Below are 12,887 nucleotides of genomic sequence, written 5' to 3' on the forward strand. Positions count from 1 at the left end.
GCATGAAATAACATACCAGGTGTCCCCAGCCAGGATCTGGTGGAGTGGGAGTTTGAGCTTTGCTCTGTCTGTCTTGCCTTACAGCCCTCACTCCTCACTATCATTATGGCCTCTGTGGGACATTATTGCTCAGGAGGTGTTGATTATCATCTATGGCCATGAGCCTAAGAAGAATATAAGAAGATAGGCAGAGGTCATACTTTTAGTCACTAGGTTTCTCTTTTAAAGGTTTCAGACAGTTTTTGACTCTAGACATCTCAGAATTATTTCTTTTCTTTTCTTTTTTTTTTTTTTTTTTTTTTTGAGACGGAGTCTTGCTCTGTTACCCAGGCTGGAGTGCAGTGGCGGGAACTCGGCTCACTGCAAGCTCTGCCTCCCGGGTTCACGCGAATTCTGCTGTCTCAGCCTCCCCAGCAGCTGGGACTACAGGTGCACGCTGCCACACCCTGCTAATTTTTTTGTATTTTTAGGAGAGACGGGGTTTCACCGTGTTCGCCAGGATGATCTTGATCTCCTGACCTCGTGATCTACCCACCTCGGCCTCCCAAAATGCTGGGATTACAGGCGTGAGCCACTGCGCCTGGCCAGAATTATTTCTATATATGCCATATAGCTATGTGGCTAAAAACATGGACGCTGGACCTAAATATGTGGGTTAAAATTCTAATCCCACTACTTACCAGCTATGAGACCTGTGGGGAAGTTACCTAACTTCTCAGTACTTCAGTTTTCTCACCTGTCATCATAAGATGATGATAGTAGTAACCTGCCACATAGATTGTTATGGTATTCAAATGAGTAAATATCTGGATAGCACTTAGAATGGTGCCCCTCACATAGTAGTCAGTATATAATTCTTAGTTGTCATTCTCATCACTGTCATTGGACATCTCATTCTTATTAAATTTATAAAGATACTTTATAACTTGAGTTGACAATATTTTCCCAACTAAGGAGATAACGCATGATGGTCCCAAGAGGCTGATCATTTGTATTGATTTATAAAGTGATGCTGTGAAGAAGAAGAGGAGGCAGAGAGCAGAGGTTCAGGCTCTGTTCTGGGATGGGTCAGGTACAGAGAGAGTTAGTTAGCTCCCACTGTGTGCCAGCTCTGGGTATGGTTGGCAAAGGAAGCATATTCTTCACAGGGAACTGCACAATAAGCAAAAACATGACTGTTGAGTTAACTAAGCAAAACAGAATGCCTAAGTTCCACCCTGAATAATAATAATAGCTGTTATTGGCCCTGTGTGGTGGATCACGCCTGTAATCCCAGCACTTTGGGAGGCCAAGGCTGGCAGATCACTTGAGGTCAGGAGTTCAAAACCAGCCTGGCCAACATGGTGAAACCCTGTCTCTACTGAAAATACAAAAATTAGCCGGGCGTGGTGGCAGGTGCCTGTAATCCCAGCTACTCAGGAGGCAGGAGAATCTCTTGAACTTGGGAGCAGAGGTTGCAGAGAGCTAAGATCATGCCACTTCACTCTAGCCTGAGTGACAGGGTTAGACTCTATCTCAGAATAATAATAATAATAATAATAGCTGTATAATAATAATAATAATAGCTGTTTTTATCCAGTGCTATGTGCTCCTGTTTCCTTCCAAAATGAAGGTGGTTTTTAATAACTCTCATACCTATGTATACATCAGACATTAGAGGGAATCAGCAGACCATGTAACCCTGAGGGTACACATTTGGCATGATGTTTAGCCTGATTCCTGTAGCTGAGGTATTAGTGGAGTGATGGTGGCTGATATAGTTTTCATTTTCTAATAACAAGAAGGAATATTATGAAGTTATTCATATAAGGGAGAATTTTTTATGAAAGTAAATTATAGGAGATACTTTATTCATTGTCCTTGTATTGAATCATCTATATATAAGCCTTTCATCAAAGGGTAATCCTAATGTAAGACAATAATTTATGAAAAGTCACCAATAATGTGAAATTTTGGTATTTAAAATATTACTTTAATACGTATAGTCACTGCCCTGTACCATATAGCTGTATTAAGTATGTAGAGATGGAAGACACAGTCTCGGCTTCAGGGAGCCAATAGTTAGTTCAGTGGGGAAAAATAGATACGAAATAATTATAAAATGGTGTGTCCTGTGGGAAAAAGTGGCACACAAGATGATAAAGGAGTAATAAATGAGTGAGCATTGAACAAGATTTGTGTGAGGAAAATACAAGAAAGCCGTTTCAGGCCCAGAGCTGAGGGGACAGAAGGGGAAGAGGAGGCAGCAGCGTATTTGTCAATTGCGAAGAGAGAGGGCAAACTCTTCAGGAGGGAACCAGGAGGAGCAAAGCACTGTGGCCTGCAGGTACATAGTGTGCTCCAGGAACATTAATTATTCAGCTGTGGTCAGAACACAGGAAGCATATGGGACACAACTATCCAATATTCATATGCCTGCATGCACCACAGCATCACCCTGGAGCAAGTTAGCTCCCTGCTCTCAGCCTCTGTGGAACTTGAGGGTATGGAGGCTTCTCTCACTGGACTGAGGATGAGAAGTACCAGTTGATGGTGTTTGGGATTGAGGGATGCCATAAGACTACCTCTCTTCCAGCTGGGTACTAGTTAGGCAGAAACTCTGAAAGTGGGGAGGAGCCACTGAAAATGTTCTTCCCCCTTATCAATTCGAGAGAAGAAAGCAATGGTGGAACTCTGCACTTCTGTTGCCTAGCATCTATTCCCCGTTTTCTGGTAGCAGTGCCCAAGCTTGCCCTGAGGAACCAGCCTGCCCCCTCGGTCCCCTCTGTGTCATGTGCAGGAGTGGCCCTATCTCTAGTTCCAGCAGCAGACAATCAGCTCAGGCTCGCTCATGGAAACATAGCATTCCCTCCTGGAGGAGTGAGTCTTGTTGGAACCATGGGTCTCTCCTCTTGGTTGGCGGTGTTTAGGCTTATTTAAGCCTGTGACTGCTGAGGGACACCCTGGGCAAAGATATTAAAAATAATATTAATTCAGAAGAGAGCAGAGCTTTGAGATGAAGACAGAATGAATTTGTCTAATCACATTAATCACATGGTTTGCTTTCTGGATACAGCCATACCTGAAAGTATTAGAGAGAGAGAGAGAGAGAGAGAGAGAGAGAGAAGAGAGAGAGAGTGTGTGTGTGTCTGTGAGAGAGAGAGAGAGAAAGAGAGTCTTTAAAATTCCCTTTTCCTTTTTTATTTTATCCTCAAAAAGATGCTTTCCATAGGAAGTGATACTGGAGCAGAGTTTTGAAAAGTGGGATCATCTTACTCAGTCAAGACATTTCTTTTATCTCTATCCTCAACACTGCTGCTGTAGTTTTAGCACCATTGGCCTTTGTGGAGACTTTTGCAGGAATCTCCTAAATGATCTCTCAGACTACAGATTCCCTCCTCCCACCCTCCGCCCTTCCATCTCTACTTTTGTGAAAAACAAATCTGATCATGCTGTTTCTCACCTTAAAACCTCTCAGTGACTCCTTGCATCAGCGTGTGTGTACTGCCCTCCTATCTTTCTTTTGTCACTTTCTGTCTTCTGTCACTTTCACCATTCACCTTCTTGCAGCCAGACAAGTCTCGTCAAGTGTGAATGACCCTTTATGCCTTGTGCCTTTCCATATGGTGATTTCCATGCTGAAACGCCCCCTGCTTCCACCCTTCCTTCACAACCTGCTCTGCATCTCTTCCTCCAAGAAAGGTTTCTGCCTCTCCTGGGCCAAGCTTATTGTGACTCCTTTGTGCCACCACACTGCCCTGCTTATGACGTCTGTTTGTCAGCTTAGGCCTCTCTTCCCTATTACACTTTGAATTACAAGTATTTATGTTGTATCCTCTTGCCAGGCACTGTTCTAAATTATATGAATACAGCAGAAAATAAAACACAAAATTCCTACTCTCATGGAGCTTCCTTTACTGAAGAGAGACAGACAGCAAATATATTAGTGATAAGTACTCTGGAGAAAAATTAGGTAGGGTAACAAGATGAAGAGTGGTGTGGGTTTGGGAGGTGGTCTTTTACATATCGAGGTCAGGGAAGGCATATTTACCAAGGTGATGTTTGAGCCAAGACTTGACTATAGTGAGGAAGTTAGTAAGGTCGGTGTCAGGAGAGAGTGTTCCAGGTAGGTCAGATATGATCTGAGAAGCACTATAGAGTATCAGCTACAGGGTGGGAAACCGTCAGGGGTTGTGCAAAAATATGGTTGAATGAGTCAGTGAAAGGTTGGTGAGTAGGCTTAGGTTTACCTTTAAAGCAAAGGTAATTTTCATGGATTTCTTCAGAGAAGAGTTATTTTTGTGAATCTTTTCTAGCAAATCCAGGAGTACTGGTGCACGCATGTTTTGCATGGAGATGTTTATATGGCTTCACTGCTTTCTCTGTCCATTTTGGTTGACTCTTGTTCAGATGGCCACTTGCTTACTTGGCGCACCTGGCCTTCATGGACTGTCTTTATCTTACTGGTACCTTAAGGTTCTGAGGGATTTTTTTTAAAAATCAGTTTTCTTACTGCTTGGAGTGAATGATTAATGTAAAACTTTGCAGAGGCCTTCCTCAAGGAAGGTTCTTTGATTAATAATTTGGTTAAATTTAATGAATAAGGATTTCATCTTCTTGGCAACTTTTTATTTATGTGCTCTACAACATGCTTATGGATTCTTTCTCATGCATTTATTATAATGTATCTTCTTGGCTTACCTTATTGCAGTTAGAACAAGAGAGTTTAGACCAATGTTTAGAGGACCTGATTGATCCCCCAGGCCCAGCCTCCCAGAGTGTTTGTGCCTCTTCCCGTGAGAACTTAACCTTGATGAAATCATTCTAATCCAGGACTCTCAAAGTCCTGTTTTCACTCTATACCCGAAGGTGAGAAAGCTCTGGGGAGCTTGAGTCATGTTTAGTAAGTTTAGGAGACTCTGAAACATAAGTCAGATGCCAGTTTACTTATTTTTAATGACAATGCTAACTGCCAGAGAGCCTGGAACATTTGCATGTCTTAGTCAGGGCCTTCTTCTTTTGCCAAGTCAAGATATAATCAGAAGGCTGTTCAGTGAGCCCTGGAACTAAAGCAAGAGGAGTTTGTGGAAAAAATCTTGTTAGTTTTCTCAGGTTAGGATAGTGAGGTAGGCCCATCTCCTGATCCACACACCTGCCAGTGATCAGTACTGCTGGTCATGCACCCCTCCCCTGAACCAGGATAGAGGCTACTGACCAGCTCTTGCTCTTGCTTGTTGCAGTTGTTGCACACCTCCTCTGTGTTGACGTAGTATCTTTCAGGTGATGCAGTACAGTGATTAGTTTCAGCAGAGAGGTAGCGTAGAGTAGTTAAGAGCCTGGGCTCACTAGCATGTTACTTGGGCACATCACATTCTCTAGGCATTAGTCTGCTCCCACATACAATGAGTACAATGGAAGTGCCTTCCTCATAAGGTCACTGTGAAGATTAAATGAGTTCATGAATGGAAAGTGCCAATTAATGTCAGCTATTAACTACCCTCACATGCCAGTCCTCCCCCTAGGGATTATACTGGAGCCACTGACAGGTGATATTGAAAAGTCATTTCACATATTTGCACATAATTTTGGGGGTTGCTAATACAGATAGCTACTATCATCTATTAAATGTATGTTGTGTAGTAAACTTAAAAAGAAGGTCCTTTTATTTCAAAGTAGTTGCGTCTGAAAATCTCTGCCTTTTAAGTGGAGGTCTCGGTCTGTTTACATTTATGTAACCAGTCCTGTGATTGGTTTAAGTCTACCATCTTACTGCTTTCTATTTATCCCATTTATCCCTTGTGTTTGTTATTTCTTTATCCTCTCTCCTTTTGGATTAATCAACTATTTCTTAGTATTCTACTTATCTATTTTATTCTTAGCTTTACTCTTTGTCTTTTTTGTTTTGTGGTAACCTCTAGAAATTACAATATGCATCCTTAACTTACCACAGTCAACTCTTGAATTAATTTCATGCTGTTTTATGTATAATGTTAGAACTTACAGAACTATATCTCCATTTACTTCTTGACAGTTTACACCTGCATATGGTGTAAGCTCACAGTATGTGAAGCAGCCAATTTTCTTTTAAAGAAAATAAGAAACAAAAAAGTCTTTTATATTTACCCCCATATTTGCTACTTCCAGCATTCTTCATTCATTTGTGTAGAGCCAAGTTTCCATCTGATATCATTTCTCTTCAGCCTAAAACACTTCACTTACCATTTCTTCTAGTGAAGGTCTCCTGGTGATGGATGACTTCTCTGAACTTTTTGTTTATCCTTTATAAAGGATATTTTTGCTGAGATGTAGAATTCTAGTTTGGCGGATAATTTTTTCTTTTAGTGCTTTAATGATGTCATTTACTATGGTCTGAGTTTGTATATCCCAAAAAATTCGTGTGTTGAAATCCTTACCCCAGAGGTGATGGTATTAAAAGATGGGGCCTTGGGGAGGTGATTAGCTCATGAAGCACACCCCTCCTGAATGGGATTTATGCCTTTTAAAAGAGGCCCCAGAGAGACCCTCGCCTCTCACCATGTGAGAACACAGCAAGAAGGTGTCATTTATGAGCCAGGAAACAGGCTGTATTAGTTTGTTCTCACACTACTAATAAAGACATACCTGAGACTGGGTAATTTTTACAGGGGAGGTTTAACTGACTCACAGTTCCGCAGAGCTGGGAGGCCTCAGGAAACTTACAAATCATGGTGGAAAGGGAATCAAATACATCCTTCTTCACATGGTGGCAGCAAGGAGAAATGCTGAGCAAAAGGGGGAAAAGCCCCTTATGAAACTATAAAATCTTGTGAGAACTCACTCATTATAAAAAGAATAGCATGTCAGATGTGGTGGCTCATACCTGTAATCCCAGCACTTTGGGAGGCCAAGGTGGGTGGATCACCTGAGATGGGAAGTTCAAGACCAGCCTGACTAACATGGAGAAACACCATCTCTACTAAAAATACAAAAAAAAATTAGCTGGATGTGGTGGAGCATGCCTGTAATCCCAGCTATGGGAGGCTGAGGCAGGAGAATCGCTTGAACCCGGGAGGTGGAGGTTGAGGTGAGCCGAGATCATGTCATTGCACTCCAGCCTGGGCAACAAGAGCGAAACTCTGTCTCAAAAAAAAAAAAAAAAAAAAAAAAAAAAAAAAAAAAAAAAAAAAAAAAAAAAAGAATTGCATTAGGGTAACCGCTCCTATGATTCAATTACCTCCCACCAGGTCCCTCCCACAACAAGTGGGGATTATGGGAACTACAATTCAAGATGAGATTTGGGTGGGGACACAGCCAAATCGTATCACAGGCCCTCATTAAACACCAAATCTGCTGGTGCTCTGATGTAGAACTTAGCCTTTAGAACTGTGAGAAATAAATTTCTGTTGCTTATATGCTACCCAGTGTGCAGTATTTTGTTATAGCAGCCTGAATGGACTAAGACGTCATTCTATTGTCTTTTAGTTTGCATTTTTTAAATGTTAAGCCAGCAATCACTTTAATGTAATTCCCCTATATATAAAGTATCTTTTTTCTCTGCTCCTCTCTTTTGTCTCTTTTGTAAAGATCTTTTGTTTTCAGCAATTTGACCATGATGGGTCTAGGTATGGTTTTATCTATTTTTCTCATAGTTCACTGAAATGTTTGGATCTATGGATTGATATTTTCATATTTGTAAACATTTTTGTCCTTTTGTTCATATATTTTTCTTCCCTAATTTCTTTCTCATCTCTGAAGCTCCAAATTCATGTATGTTTGACCACTTGTTACTGTCCCACGGTTTTTTGAGGCTTTGTTCATATTTTTCCATTTTTTTCTCCCTATGCTTAGTTTGTATAATTTCTATTGGCTTATCCTCAAGTTCACTGGTCTTTTCTGCTGTAGGATCCGATTAACTGTATCCATTTCTCTGGTGAGATTCTCCGTTTGTTTGCGCATGATGCCTGTCTTTTACTTTAAATCCTTGAACATATTTGCAATAATTGTTTTACAGCTCTAATTCCAACATCTGTGCCATATCTGGGTGAAATTTTTCTGCTTCTTCATATGTTCTGTGATTTTTAAATTGTATGTCCAAACATGGCTAAATTTTTTAGTTTATATTGTGCTGTCATTGTCTAAAGAGTGTTAAGTTTTGTTCTGGTAAGAAATTAACTTTCTGCTTGCCCAAAGAGATTCTGTTGAGGCTTGGATTTAGCCTGTGCAGGGTGGATCTAGTGTAGTCTTTACTCATGGGCTGTAGTGCCAGTGGCCCTTCTAGCATTTCAGCTGAATACCTGGAGTATTCAGCAAAGGCTGGCCAGAGCTTGAACATTTCTCAGTTCTGTGTAACCTCTGTAATCTTTGTTCTGCTGACAGTCTCCCAGTAGTTGTTCTCTGCCAAGCCTTGTTGCCTTTGCACGGGCAGCTTTGTATTTGACAACACAAAGGGGATTGTATTGTATACAGGGGGTTCCTTGTAAATTTTTTTTCCAATGCAGAATTTTCGGGGATTCTGCTCTTTGTAAATCTTCTCTTGTACCCTGTCCTCAAAATTTCAGCCTGTTAGCAGCCCTGAGTTCTGATTGCTGTTTCCTGTGCCCAGTGAGACTGCTGTTATCTCCTTGGGCTCCACTTCCATGTACTAAGGTTTAGAAAGTGCTCCCATGTAGAAATCCGGGACATATTTATTGCTTATCTCATTTGTTTCCCGTCTCTCAAGATTCACAACCCTATGCTATCTCTTGCCTAGTTCCTAAAAACAGTTGCTTCATATATTTGGCAGTTGTATGGTTGTTTGTGGTGGAGGAGTAAGTCTGATAACCTTTACTACCCCATGACCAGAACTGGAAATTCTGTTCAAGGAATTAGTGGAACCTGACAAGTCAATTTAAAAATTCACATGAATGTGATAAATGTACAAGAATAGCCAAGGAAAACTGACAAGAAAACAATTAGGGCCAGGTGGCTCACACCTGTAATCCCAGCACTTTGGGAGGCCGAGGTGGGTGGATCACTTGAGGCCAGGAGTTTGAGACCAGCCTGGCCAACATGACCCTAACATTTAGGGCCAGGTGGCTCACACCTGTAATCCCAGCACTTTGGGAGGCCGAGGTGGGTGGATCACTTGAGGCCAGGAGTTTGAGACTAGCCTGGCCAACATGGTAAAACCCCATCTCTATTAAAAATACAAAAATTAGCCAGGCATGCTGGCACACACCTGTATTCCCAGCTACTTGGGAGGCTGAGATACAAGAATCGTGTGAACCTTGGAGGCGGAGTTTGCAGTGAGCCAAGATCACACCACTGTACTCCAGACTGGGTGGCAGAGTGAGACTCTATCAAAAAAAAAAAAAAAAAAATTATAAATTGGCTTTATGACTTATCAGCCTCTTGCAAGAAGTGAGTGGATTCTTGAGTCCAGGAGTTAGAGACCAGCCTGGGCAGCATGGCAAAACCCCATTTCTACGAAAAATACAAAAATTAGCTGGGCATAGTGGCATGCACCTGTAGTCCCAGCTACTTTGGATGTTAAGCTGGGAGGATCACCTGAGCCTGGCAGGCCTAGGCTGCAGTGAGTTGAGATGTTGCCACTGCACTTCAGCCTCGCTAATGGAGAGAGACCCTGTCGCAAAAAAAAAAAAAAAAAAAAAAAGACAGAAGAAACTTGTCCAACCAGTTTTCAAAACTTACTATAAAACCATAGTAATTAAAATATGGTGATCAGGTATAGGATTAAGAAAAGAGTTCATATAAAGCCCAGAAGCAGATACATGTATATATGAGAACTTACAATAAAGGTGGCATTTCCAATCAGTGGGGAAATATATGGTCTATTTAATATGTAGTTAAGATAACTAGATTTATATTTGGAAAAATATAAAGTTGAATATTTTAACAAAAAATATTTAGATGAATTAAACAACTAGATATTTAAAATAATCCAAGTAGTACTGCTCTTCCTCCCAGTGCATGGATAGTGTACTTAAATGAATGAAGACGATCAGTAGAGCAATTGTTTCTGCCTTTAGTATTTGAATTTTAAATGTATGCCATGGACTTAAGTAATTAAAATTCTGTGTCTATCTCCGTGCTCAGTACTTTCTATGAGTTTGTTCTTGGAGCCCAAGCTTATTCAATGCGGCGCAGAGATGGTGCCCATTAGTGTAAGAGGAGGTGAACAGCTGATTGCTCTAGACTAACCTTTGTTATAGTCTAATTTAACAAAGGTTAATTTAAATAAATAAGGTATACCATATATTGGGAAATATATTCATGCTTTGAAAATGTAAATAGTACAGTCTTTTTATAAGTGTATTTGCAAAATATGTCAGGCATCTTTGTTGCAGTGATTCTACAACCAAAATGTATCTAAAATAAATACTTTTTTGCAAAACATGAAAAGCTTTGTATTCAAAGATAGTGCTTTCAGTATAATTTGAAATGATGAGAAATTAGAAATAACGGCAATTTTCCAATTTTATTTCAAATAAAAAACCTAGTTAAATATAGTTAGATTATGATGTAACCAGTAAAAAGGGAGTATATATGCAAGTTATGGCATGAAAATATGTTTACATGGGGGCATGGAATGCAGTAGTTGTATTTTAAAAGACCTTTGCATGAACAAAAGATGAGATATCTATTATACACAAGATATTAAATGTAATTATGTTTGAGTGACAAGATCTGGACTTTTAAAGTTTTTTGTATTTCTCAATTTTTAAAAATAACTTTAATGATGAAGAAAACATCATTTGAAATACATGTATGTAGGTGAGAAATATCTTTTTAGTTACAAAATAATTTTTCTAAAAGTTAAAATTAGTATAGCCCTATGTTTTTAAAAATAATGCCCATATTGTGGGATAACTTACATTTCTTTATAATGTTCTTAATAAAATATAAGTACAAGTTACTGTAGTACAGAACTTTTCCAAGTCTATTGCTTTTCCAGCATTGATTTTTTGGGAGTAAATATCTGCCTATAATTTTCAGTTGTTGGTAGGATTGCAAAGTGATCTTCTGACCAGCTGAATTGAAAAGATTTTGTAAAATTGTGGTAAAATATATATAACAAGTTACCATTTTAACCATTTTTATGTGTACAGTTCTGTGGCATTAAGTATATTCACATTGTTGTGCAAAGAATTGCAAAGATTTTTCTCAGCTTACATTGGCTATATATAATATTAAGTTAGTTTAAATTCCCTTAAAACTGTTTTTTAAAATTTCCTAAACATTTACTAAGGACCTACTCAGTGCCAGTGTCTGGGGATAGAGCATTGAGTGAGACAGATGTGAGTTGCCTCTTCTTGCTTATATCCTATTAGAGAAGCCAGTGTGGAGTACTAAAGTATAAATGTGGATGTTGAGCCAGGCGTGGTGTCTCACGCCTGTAATCCTAACACTTTGGGAGGCTGAGGCGGGTGGATCACTTGAGGCCAGGAGTTCAAGACCAGCCTGGCCAACATGGCGAAACCCCATCTCTACTAAAAATACATAAATTAGCCAGGTATGGTGGCACATGCCTGTAATCCCAGCTACCTGGGGAAGTGGGGTAACTGAGGCATGAGAATCGCTTGAATCTGGGAGGCAGAGGTCGCAGTGAGCTGAGATCCTGCCATTGCACTCCAACCTGGGCTACAGAGCGAGAGTGTATCTCTGAATGAATGAATGAATGAATGAATGAATGAATGAATGAATGAATATGGTTGTGGGCAACTCCAAGAACACATCCTGGGGCGCTAGCCTACTGGTGACTGATTTGCTTTCTAGGCTCACCAGGGCGAGTATTAAAGGACCAGTGAGTAGGCAAGGCTAGGAGCAAAACTGCAAATTTATTTTTTGGTCAGCCAGCTTTGTGGAGGAGGGGTGAGGTCCGTAGGTCTCCGGCAGGGGAGGCCAAGGGAGTCGCCTGGTGGAGCTCTCCCGCGAGGTTCCTAATGCAGTCCCGACAGGAGTGGGGGCTGAGGAAGTTCACGCTGGGCGCCCCCCCCCCACCACCCCCCGCAGCAGCTTTTATGTCCTGGGCCTGGGAGTGGGAGGGCAGTGGGCGGGACATAGGCCAGTCAGGGACGGGAGGTAGGCGTGGCTAAGCGGTTCCGGTTTTTCTCCGTCAGAGGTCGGGTTGCGCCTGCGCAGTCCACCTGTGTGTTTCCCGGGCGTGGGAAAGTTGACGGTGAAGAACCCGGAACTGTGCCATCTTGCCTCCCTTCCTCCAAACAGTGACAGTGTTCAGGAAGGCTGCTCCTGAGGAAGCGACATTGAAGCAGAGAGCTTGAAGGATGTGTAAAATCCTTTTACAGATTTTAAACTAGGTAAAGACTAGGGGGGCAGTGTTTAAGGCACCGGGAAACATCTGAGCAAAAGCAAGGGGCCTTAGAGAAGGTGAGGAAGAGGAGGGTGATGAAGATGAAGGCACAGGAGGACGGGTCCTAGAGGGCTATGAGCATGTCACACTTCTCCCCAAAGGAAACGAGAAACCACTGAAGGGTTTTAAGCAGAAAAATGACCCAATTTTTAAAGATCACTTTGTTGCTTGTGGAGAGTGGAAGACAACAGGGCCAATTGTGGTTTGAGGAGACAGGACCCAATAGTGGACTGGAATGTGGGAAAGTAGAAGAGAAAGAAGAATCAAGCCAGACCCCCGAGTTTCTGGCTTTAGAAACCATTTTCTGAGAAAGAAAACACTGGATAAAGAGAAGGAAAAGAAGAGAACCTTCCGCTGCAAGAGGAAGAGGGTGAATTCATTTGGACAAGTTTAGAGCTGGAGGTTCTTGCAGGATATCCAAGAGGAGATGCCCAGCAAGCAGTTGTACTCATGGGTGGAGATTCCAGGAAGGAAGCCTGGGCACATAGACGGTAAATTCCCCAACAAGTAATTTTCATGGCATGCTTCATCTTTTTACATCTTTTTTTTTTTTTTTTTT

The 12,887-nt window shown here is 41.1% G+C and overlaps 1 protein-coding gene across 1 annotated transcript in view; it reads left to right on the forward strand.

Annotated features, from left to right (window-relative positions):
* The window catches only part of POC1B (POC1 centriolar protein B), a 113,543-nt gene that overhangs the window by 42,421 nt on the left and 58,235 nt on the right, over window positions 1–12,887 (forward strand).

This window comes from Rhinopithecus bieti, unplaced genomic scaffold (assembly GCF_001698545.2).
Source record: "Rhinopithecus bieti isolate Rb0 unplaced genomic scaffold, ASM169854v2 scaffold_82361, whole genome shotgun sequence".
Classification (NCBI taxonomy): domain Eukaryota; kingdom Metazoa; phylum Chordata; class Mammalia; order Primates; family Cercopithecidae; genus Rhinopithecus; species Rhinopithecus bieti.